This window comes from Balaenoptera borealis, assembly GCF_965194805.1.
Source record: "Balaenoptera borealis genome assembly, chromosome: 6".
In the NCBI taxonomy this organism is placed as follows: Eukaryota; Metazoa; Chordata; class Mammalia; order Artiodactyla; family Balaenopteridae; genus Balaenoptera; species Balaenoptera borealis.
The window spans coordinates 71,041,467-71,052,981 of record NC_138863.1 but is presented as its reverse complement, the minus strand read 5'-3'; the positions used below and the strand labels follow the sequence as shown (position 1 = coordinate 71,052,981).

At 40.8% G+C, this 11,515-nt stretch overlaps 1 pseudogene across 1 annotated transcript; it reads right to left on the bottom strand.

Annotated features, from left to right (window-relative positions):
- Window positions 1-432: 432 nt before the first annotated feature.
- On the bottom strand, window positions 433-8,527 carry LOC309630279 (transmembrane protein 126A pseudogene; annotated as a pseudogene). The gene has a single exon. The product of its transcript is annotated as a transmembrane protein 126A pseudogene (transcript).
- Window positions 8,528-11,515: the final 2,988 nt, after the last annotated feature.

Sequence of the window (11,515 nt, the reverse complement as noted above, 5' to 3'; positions counted from 1 at the left end):
AACTCCGAATTCTAGAACACACACTAAGATATTGGTTTTTTGTTTTTGTTTTTATTTATTTATTTATTTCTGGCTGCATTGGGTCTTCGTTGCTGCATGCGGGCTTTCTCTAGTTGCGCAAGCGGGGGCTACTCTTCATTGTGGTGTGCGGACTTACTGCGGTGGCTTCCCTTGTTGCAGAGCACGGGCTCTAGGCGCACGGGCTTCAGTAGTTGTGGCGTGCGGGCTCAGTAGTTGTGGTGCATGGGCTTAGTTGCTCCACGGCATGTGGGATCTTCCTGGACCAGGGGTTGAACCCGTGTCCCCTGCATTAGCAGGTGGATTCTTAACCATTGTACCACCAGGGAAGTCCCTAAGATATTGTTTTTTGATAAATAAGACTGCAATTTAGAGAAACCTCCTAGGAAAGCAGAGAACTTCACATGGGGACTATGCATTTCTCCAGGGAGTATCAAGGTATACTCAGGGGGAAAAAAATGATACTTTCTTGTTGCATTTGTTAGAACATAGTAACAAGTGCAACATGTAACATGTTACAACATAGTTTTTTATGTTTAGCTATCTAGTCAGGGCTTCTTTTGATCAAGAATCTGGGTTCATATAACTTGATATAGGAACAAAATGGAGATATGTTCAGAATAAATGGGATACTGATTTATTATACACACATAAGCATGCACACACACATACACATATGCACAACCACCACTACACCCAGTATTTACTATTTTCTTACCACTTTAATAATTAGAGACTGTGTTATGTTCTTTTCATACTAAATTTTCATGGAAAATACTCAGCTGGTCCACAAGAAATTATTATTTTCCAGTTGTCTGGCTAAAATGCAACTTTATGTATTAAGAATATTATCAGAAACTTGTGAGGAGCTCCCATGGATAAGAAGTCTGTGACTAATTTCTCCTTCTTAAGCACTTTGAAAACCACTTCCCTTTCATCTTCCTCCTTTCTGTGTGGATCCTGGCCAATGTGTTCCTATGTATTAGTCTTGTAATCCGCAGAGTCCTTAAGATTTAGCTGGTTTCTTTTCATGCAAAATAGGAAGAACAATAGTTTTTTGAAATGCCTTAGAAGGTTCTAGATTTCTGTTTCCGATGTCACTCTTTTCCACTAAAATGTGATATCCTTGGGGACAGGAATTATGTCATTTTCACCTTTATCCCTAGGTGCTCAATAAATGTTGGCTGGTTGAGGTAATGAAATATCCGTGCCACATTAATTAAGGTTCTCCCTCAAGTATTTTAAAAGCATCTCCTTCTACCATCCTATTTTCTGATTGTTCAGTTGAACTCTTGCTCTAGAACTACTTTTGTATTGTCCTTCATGCTTCTTCTTCCCAGTGGAGCTGTGTTGCATCGGAAACTCTTGACAAGAGTTTTGGACCTTGCTTTTGGTCACCATGTCTTACTTTTAGCTAAGATTGGTTCAGGTATGGACAAGATGCTAGATGAGGCTTGTACAAGATAAGAGGTTGTTAACAAGTATATATTGATAATTACATTTGATAAATATTGATAATGAATGACTATGTATTGCCTGTTATAATAAGGTGGTTATCTGGAGGTGTGAATAAGAATTTGAATATTTAACCAAGAAGACTAAGATGCTCCCGGGAAAACTGCAAAAAGATATTTATTTCATGTAGACCCACTGAGGGTGGGAAAAGCAATGGTAATTGAATCAGTTTTATTAATGAAAAAGATAAAAATTAGGCCCATGTACACTATTTCCATTACACCAAAACAAAGTAGGCAGGAACAGTGACAGGTATGTATTTTAAAAGTTGTGTGGTTTGAACAAAAAAAACCTCTCCCTTTTGATTAGTTGAAAGGCTTTCTGGAAGTGATTGAAATATGACATGGCATTTTAGTAAGATTTGAGAGAATGCCTGATGATCTGGAAGTAAAACCAGGGCTGAGAAAGACAATCCAGGACCAGAGCGGATACGTGAGAAGGCTAAGACAGGGCAGTGAGATCACAGATAAGAAAGGAGTGAGAAAAACTCAAGGAGCAAATATTTAAAGTAGGACTGCAAGCAGCCCAGGTTCAACATCTGGGTACCTAAGGGAGGAAAACAGACTCATTAATGCTGCGATCTTGAATTTACTTCTCAAAAATTTGAGTACATAGAGGGGATTTAATATTTTTATTGAAGTATAGTTGACTTACAATATTATATTACCCTCAGGTGTACAACATGGTTATCCGATATTTCTATAGATTACACACCAAAGTTCTTATAATATTATTGACTGTATTCCCTCTGTTGTACATTACATCCTCGTGACTTATTTATCTTATAACTGGTAGTTTTTACCTGTTAATCCCCTTTACCTATTTTCTCCATTCCCCAACGCCCCTCCCCCATGGCAAACACTAGTTTGTTCTCTATATTGACGGGCCTGTTTCTGTTTTGTTATATTCATTCATTTATTTTACTTTTTAGAGTCCACATGTAAGTGATAACATACAGTATTTGTCTTTCTCTGTCTGACTTATTTCACTAAGCATAGTGCCCTCCAAGGTCCATTCATGTTGCAAATGGTAAAATTTCATCCTTTTTTTTTTCCTTTGGCTGAGTAGTATTCCATTACACACACACACACACGTGTGTGTGTGTGTGTATGTATATATGTGACATCTTCTTTATCTATTTATCATGGAAGTTCCTCAAAAAACTAAGAAATAGAACTACTATGTGATCCAGCAATTCCACTCCTGGGTGTATATCTGAGGAAAAATGAAAACACTGATTCAAAATTATGCATGCACTCCAATGTTCATAGCAGCATTATTTACAATAGCCAAGATATAGAAGCAACGCAAGTGCCCATCAACAGATGAATGGATAAAGAAGATGTAATATATAAGTGGTGTTGGGAAAACAGGACAGCGACATGTAAAGGAATGAAACTAGACCATTTTCTCACACCATATACAAAAATAAACTCAAAATGGATTAAAGACTTAAATATAACACCTGAACCCATAAAACTCCTTGAAGAAAAAAATGGGATTTAATATTCTAAATTTAACTTCCTATTAGAGACCAAAAGGAATAGAGTGTTAAAATGGACTTGTTATGTCCTCCTTGTGGGTGCGCCTCTAAAAGTGCAGAAGACAAGATGGAGGCTCTTAAAAGGTACTGTCGCTACAAGAACTTATTTCTGAGACTTTTGAAAACTATTGAGATCTCCTTGTCGCTCTCCAAATCTGAAGTGAGAAACTTTCCAAAAATGCAAGGCTAAAGGGACAGGGAGTATCTTTTAATCTGCTAGCCACCAAGGAAACAGTAGACACTTTTCTAGTAGTGTATTGTCTTTGCAGAGAAGTTTAAACTATTTGGTTTCCCTAAAAATTGAGAGTAGCGGTTTGCAGTTGGGTAATGCTAAGTGGGCCCTGATGTGGGGAGGAGAGAACATACAACCTGGCATATCGTTGTGCCACCCACCCAGGAGATGAGTGAGGGAAGTAGAAACTCACCTGCCTTTCTTGCTTTGGGTTTTGACTTCTAGATTACAATCGCAGAATGCAGACAGCCCTTGGCAAATTGTTGTTTGAGCTCGCTGAAATTAGATATGTACATACAGAACTCGTACCAGAGTATACCTTGACATCTATATAGTTAGTCTGGCTTTTTCTAGATTCCACAGGATTTGGAGTTCTTGTCTCTACCTTCAGATTTCCATCTGCAGTGTGGAATTATCAGTCCCCAAAGATATGGCTAAGATAATTTTGCCCCTTAAAAGAAAGGCCAAATGTCTCCCTCTAGCCATTATGTAATATTCTTCTATTGGGGGTACTTGAGATAATATGTGTGAGCATGCTTTATAAACTGTAAAGTGCTATCTAAATAAAAGTTTTGTGGCTATTGCATGGTTAAACTAAGCTTTGCAATGAAAGAATTGGAATTGAACTGCAATTCTCAGGCTGGAGCCCACTGTCAATTAGGTTTATAGTTTCATCAATTTGCTATTTAATTGTTTTAAGTTATCCAAGTGCCAGGCAATGTTCTCGTATTCTTTCTTCCGTAAAGCAGCAGAACAAATACTTAAGTTTAACGTAAAAGTTGACATAGACGGAGGCAAAATTTTTGTTTTTAGGACATTAAAAGACAGATATTTGGAGAAATGCTTTTAAAACATTTTGGACTCTGGCTAAGTCCATCCATGGCTTTCACCAGCTGCCCCCCTAATTTGTCTCTCGCAGCTTCTTCCCATCTTCAAGAGCCTGTTATCGACGCTCTCCTCATTGATGTCAGTTGGTGCAGCAGCTCCATGTGTGGTCAGGGTTGTTGGAAGTCTAGAGGGGTGCATGTCACTTTATTTTTCCACTCCTTGTGACTTAAAAACATAAGAAATACCATAATAAGGTTAACAAAATTATGGTATGTTTTTTAAAATTATGTCTCTGTTTATTCATACTTAGATGTAGGTTATTTTTACAATCTTTATTTTTGTGTACAGATGTGCTTAACAATTACTGAATTTCTAGGCCAGCTTCAGGTATCTAAAGAGCCTTTATAAGTAGTTTATATTGTCTAGACCCAAGGTACGCTGCAAGCCCAGTCTGGAGCAAAATTGGAAATAACATCTTTCTAAAGACAGGTTTAGTCATCCTAATCCAGTAATTTGTTTCCTTTCTCAGGTAGCAGGGCTGAGTTATACCTGGTTAGGCCACCATTCACAAGGGATAGCCAAGAAAACAGGGTACAGGCCACCAAAAACAAGACCAACCAATCCACCATGTGTTATGGTACAGGTTTCGCTATGCAAATCACAAAACCTTTGTAAGATACATGTGCTATCAAAAATGGGATCACTGCCATTGGTAAACCAGCAGCTATATGAGACTGTGTCACGGGTAAGATGCATCAAAAAAGACCATTTGCTATTAGGCCACAGAGAGCAGCATTAAGTCCAATATATGTTGATCCATTTTCAAGCAGATTCCTTTCTGCTTCCGGAAGTTGGTTAATTTTCCTGGTTATGATATCAAGTTCTCCTTGACAGTATCGTCTGGTTCATGATTTTCCATCTTGAGCCTTACTCTTTCCACCCAGCACTCGCTGCTTCCTCTAGTCTTCTTCAGCCATGCGAGGGCTCACGCCAACCTTTGCTCAACTCATCCAGGTGCAGCCCTCCTTCAGCGTATTTTTAGGGTTCAGACTTAACAAATGAATGCCCTTAACACAAAGGAATAGATATTTTAAAAACTTAAGTTGATGCACAAGTTTGATACACTGCACTGGGCATCAAGGTGATTAAGACATAATACTCTCCTTCAAGGAATTCTCAGTCCAGCAAACTGTGAAATAGTATGTAATAAATAATTGCACATAATTGTCGATAAGGTCATACAACCAGAAAGTACTTAACACGTAGTCTTTTTTCATAGAGAATGTCAAAACTTCAAACAGAAGTTCTTTCCTGTGTGGAAGCCTAGACCAAGCGACTCTCCCGACCACTTCATGGGCCCTGAGCGCACTGGGCCGGCTGTTCACCTCCCCAGAGACCCACCCTCTGGTTCTTTGAGGTTGCTGGCATATATGCAGTCGCACCCTTGTTCATTGTGATTTTCAAGGTGACAGTGTGAGTTGCCATTTCACAACCGGGAAAGCCCCATTGTCTCCTGGCCCAACAGTGGTGCTGAAGCTTTTTTCAAATTGGTTCTCTCACTTTGAAAGCTCTTTTCATGTTTCAAAACACCGGAGAGAGCAAACTGATGCTGAATTATGTAATCTGTAGAGCAATCAATTGGACTAGGAAAAAAAAAAAAAAAAAAAGTTGGTCTGGTTATTTTGTTCCAGTCTGCACAGATAACACTCAATATCTTAATGGAGCTAAAACACATTACTGTCTAGGAGAGAGAGAGAGAGAGACTACAGTAACAAGTAGTCAATTTTCCCTCCTGAAAAACTTCATTTTGAGAAGACATACATTCTACACAAATCCTAGTTCCTGCTTGCACACTGTAATGCTTCAGTATACTTGGGATTCTTTGACCTCATGAGATACCTCCCCAATCCATGCCCTATATATTTCCTGTCTCACCATCAACTCAGAGCATTTGGAAGAGACTGAGAGATTCAGTTCTGAAAAACAAGCCTCATCATAATGGAAAATCCAATTAACTTTAGATATAGGAGCCGCATACCCGCAGCAGTGCTGTAATTTTGCCTTCTATGAAAATGGCTTAGCTGTTCATTAGGTAGCATGTCAAAAATTAAACAACGTCAATTATTTTCCTTGTCTCGAGATCTAGCATTATCTGGGGAATTAGAAGACCGACCACTGATATACATTTCAACTAGATGTAATTCCTGAAATCTTTGTTTTTTTTTACTGTTTTATCTTGCATGTTCTGGGATGAGGGAAAATAATTATCTCTGGGGAACCCAGACTGAACTCCTGTTCAGTGGTTTGTAGATTGTGAAATGGCGATGCGGAGAATGTTGATGTCGTTTTTAGCTTTCCTAAGTGAAAAGTGATATGAAATAGTGATATTATCATGCTTACTGTCTCAGCGGCTTTGTGAGAGAAGTGAGAAAGTGAGTGTTATCCCTGCTTACAGGAAGATAAACTGGGAGGCTGCAGGACTGGCAGAAATGTTCATATGTGATGGTTGACGGAGCTGAAACAAAAGCCAGGTCTCGACACCAAGCTCAGTGTCCAGCCTCCAGACTATGCCTTCTCACACTGGCAAAGCTGACACACCCTGGGTTTCTAATGCAAGCCTGATTTTTATTACTTTTTACAGATCCGCTTAGTTGCATTGAAAAATGAATCTGTGCTTTTCCACAAAATGGCGAAGGCTAGAAAGAAGGTTAAGTCCTAATCCCCGTCCTCTAGAGGGTTAAAACAGTACCACAAATACAAAGCAGAGAAATCATAACCAGCATATTAGCAATATAAGAAAATCATATTAACGTCTTTCTGAAAGTAGGTAAAATATAAATTATAGGTGTGTAAACACATACCTACAAGTACAAGAGTGATACGGAAGTGTAAGGAGGTCTCTTTTGGTTGCGAGTAAAGCAAAATCAGGGAAAGCAAATGAGGAAAGAGGGGAGGACGATTGGGCTGCACTTCCCTTCCCTGTGGTTTCTTTTTCTTTAGCCAGACTGCCCTTCCCCAGGCAGAGTTTCTCCAACTTAATGCTGCATGTAAGACCTACCGAGGGAAATTTTTTAAAAATGCAGATTCATGCGTTCACAAACATCCAGATGCCATGGGCCCGCAGTGAGATCTTGAAATCTGCATTTTTAGCAAGGCTCCAGTGGCTGAGAGTCAAGCTTTGGACTTTGAATTGGGAAACAGTGCTTTGAGATCATGCCAGTCATCAGTTTTAAGGAAAGGAGAGTGCCAACTTGGAAGATGTGGATGATATAGGAGTCCACAAAGGGTGGTCTTTGCAATCTCCATCTGACATCATGGGAGAGTAGGACTGAAAGAAGAAAGGCAAAGACACCTCTCAGTAATTAACGAATACGGTCTTCTCCCAGCCCAGGGGTACTTGGGCACAACCCTGTGTGCCTGCCTCAGAGAAATCTGACTCTTGACAGTGTCTCCACTTTCCCTGTCCAGCTCCTACATTTCCTCTGACCCTCCTATTATGCTTCATCTGGGGCACGGCTGCTCTCATTTTCCATTTATGAATAATTTGGGGCTATATTTAGGCATCTCCAGTCATTAGGTACCCACATTTCTGTATACAGCCTATAAGGTTTTATTTTTTTTTTTAGAATTCTAGAAATTCATGAGAAAGAAAGCTCTTAATATTAGGTCACTTAGTCAATTACCTCCCTTCCTGCCTAATGTGAGATTATTCCCAATAGTCTTGTTTCTGGTGCTCTGTTGCCTATTTTTAAATGTACTAACTGATGGTGATTCTGCCACTCCCCTCAGGAGACCGTTATCCTGGCCCACCATTCTCAGTGTCAGGGGGCTTTCCCTGGTAATTAGCTCCAACTTGCTATTTCTTCCCCTTCCCATTATCCTGGGTTATCAATTCCCTTGTAACAACATTATTTCTCTCACAGTAGTTCTATATTTTTAGATAGTTTCCACAGTTTCACAAGCCACTGTTAAAAAGAGTTGAGCTACTTAGTATCAGCCCATATCTTAATTAGTCACACTGTTGGAGGATGAAGATGGACCTAATGCAAACGGTCATTGGGTCCTGCTGTGTCCCGCCACGGGCTGCGTTATCTTGTGCCTGCATCTCCGTGCTTGTCTGCATTGATTTTATCAGTCTGAGGTCATCCTCCTCTACAGAGCAGCGTCTCTTTAAGCGTAATGTGTCTAGGTCACATGAAGGTGTATAAAAAAGGGCCACCTCATTATCTGAAAAATGGGAACGAGACTGCCTACTTGGGTACATTTCTATGAATGTTAAATGATACCAGGTACACAAATAATTTAGCAAAAATTCTAGCACGCAGTAAACATAATACAATCCTGAGGCATATCTAAATGGTACTAACATGAATATACCTCATTCTGTTTTCAGCTTTACCTCATTCTGTTTTCAGCTTTGTTAATTGCTGGTTATATGACCTCATCAACACTTATGTGCAATGATTAATTATATAATCCTTCACAGTTGCTGGACCGAGTATTCCTTGAGGAGAGGAATTGTGTCTTATTCATCTTTATGCCCAGGGCATCAAACTTAAATGTATCAGCCTAAGTTGTTTTGCCTTTCTGAGACTCAGTGTTCACTTCTGTGAAATGAGCACATATGATCTACCTTTGGGTCAGACATATTTTATGCCCTAGCTTATATCTTCTTAGCCACTGCTGCAGCTACCACACGTGCAGAGGAAGAGACCAACGACACCTCACCTCACCTGCACCCCGAGGAATCCTGCCATCACCCAAGAGACATCTGCAAAAGCCTGGGTCCAATCATCCAAGCAGTGGCTCTCACCTGGAAGATTTGGTGATCACAGCTGTGGGAGGGAGGTGCCATTGGCATCTACTAGAAAGAGGCCAGGGACACTGTGAACAACCTGCGATGTCCCCAGCAAGAAAGAATTGCCCAGCCCGTATGCCAATAGTGCTGCTGTTGAGAAACCCTGACCAAGAGACCCTACAAAACCTCATCCGAGGAAGATGCCTCATAAGATATGCTCCTTCCTCTCGTGTTCAGACCCTGTCCTGTTCACCGCTCTAGACTGGACCCATCAGAAGGTTATTTCTCTGCTCTATAAGTGCATACATGAATACAGCAGATTTATACTAATAAAGTGTGTATATAATAGCAGAACATTGGTTCCTGTCCTGTGGTGTCAGAGCTGTAATGCTAGGAATGTTTAGGTCACAGCACCACCACAGGGGGATACATGCTCCTTGCTCTGGGAAGAAACAGCACAGCTAAAGAATTGCAATACAGAAACTAAGGGAACAAGTGTAGGGGTAGATCTTGAGTGTACTCACATATGAGGTTAGAGCGTAAGGCTGGAGAGGGGAGAATTTATTGACATTGGAACACTCTCCCATGATATAGGGTTCGATGTCTTAGCAAGGACAAAAAAAAAATTGGTCCTAATACACTGCTGGGATCATTCTTTGAAGCTTGGAGCTGACCAAAGCAAATCAGGTATAAAACTGCTTTGGCAGAGTATTGGGAAAAGGATCAAAAGGTTCCGAGAGAGAGGTGGGAATGTTGTAATGGATTTACGTTAGATCAAAGAAACCTCCACCTGACTATGAGCTCTGAGGAGGCCCAAAGGACACTCTTCCACTCAGTCAATAAAGAATGCATGATGAAGGCAAGCACAACATGGTGGAGAAGCTTGGGTGTGGCGGCTGACTGATGGTGAGAGATACTATATTGGAACTGGTTTCCCTGGTATTACTGGAATTGATAGGATTCTAAAATAGCAGAGGCAATTTAGTCTCTACGGAAATAGGGTGGACATCATTATTGAAATGGGCAGCAAGGCCAGAGTGACAATCAGAGTGTCTTAACCCATAGGGATCTGTGGGAATTGTTAATAGATCATGGAAGCAAGATGGATGGGCAGCCAACTAGAGTTCTGTGTCGTCTGTATAACCACAAATTGAAATTCAGCAAGCAAAAAACCGGTGTCAGCCACCGGGATGGGGAAAATCACACACTCACCCATTTTCTAGATCTAAATCAATTCTCAGACCCTGAGCTCAGTCTCAGAACCAGAGCTCACTGACTAATGAAGAAGCTAGGTCCCCTCAAGGAAGAATCCTGAAATACCACTGTAATTATATGTAGTAAATATTCCCTGATTCCCAAAGGAATCTGAAATTAGTTACCAGAATAAGTATGTACCGGGGAAAGGAGAATACCCAGACCATTCAAGGGGCTGTTAGGCACAGGGTCTGAGTTGACTCTGATAGCAAGAAATCTAAAATGCCACTGGGACCCTTCATTAGAGAAGGCTCAGGTAAGCCGGACAATGCGTGGACTCCTGGCCCACATCCATCCCAGAGTGGTCCAATGGGTCCACAGACCATCTGTGCAGTTATTGCCCATTCCCGTAGTGCAATCAAGATTTGTTCTTTGGCCAAAGGAATAAGGGCAACAGTGTTTGGAAGGGACAAGAGGAAGTCCCTAAATCTGCAGTATTATGTCCCAGACGGAATTTCAGAAATTAGCACCACTATCAAAGATTTGAAGGATGCAAGGATACCCCCTTCAGTTTACCTATTTGGCCACTGCAAAAACTACAGAGATCATGGTGAATGACAATGGACCAAAATAAACATAAACAAGTGGTCGTCACAATCACAACTGCTATACCAGATGTAGTATTTTCCTAGAACAGATTATCACAGCTTCTGGCACTTTTGAGCAGACAAATGTATTTTTTCTCAATCCCCATAAATAATAAGGATCAAAAGCAGTTTTCTGTTACGTAGAAAAGTCCGTAGTATTCATTGTCTGTCTTACCCCAGGACCAGGTTAAATCTGTTCTCTGTCACAATATAGTCCACAGAGACCTTGATCGTCTTGATATTGCACAGAACCAGCATGATTGCTGGTTGACAACGCTGATGGTGCCATGTAATCGGACCTGGTGAGCAGGAGGCAGCAAGTATTTGGATTGTCCTGGTAAGACACATATATGCTAGAGGGTAGACGATGAAACCCTCAAAGTTTCAAGGACCCACCACATGGGTGATGTTTTTAAAGATCCAATGAACTGGAACATGTGGGAAAATCTTTAATATAAATGACAAATTGTTGACCTACACGTCCTATCACTAATAAAGAGGCACTGCACGTGGCAGGCTTATTTGAAGACTGGTGTCAACACACACCATACATAGTCAGACACTGTGAACCATTTATTGGTGTCCTGGAAGGCTGCCATATACCGAGGTGTGGTATATGCTGCCCAGAACAGGAAGGGACCCTACAGCAGGTCCAGACTGCAGTCCAAGCTGCCCTGATGCTCAGGCAGTATGACCTAGAAGATGGATAGTGCATTAGGATGCTGTATATAGTCTCTGCC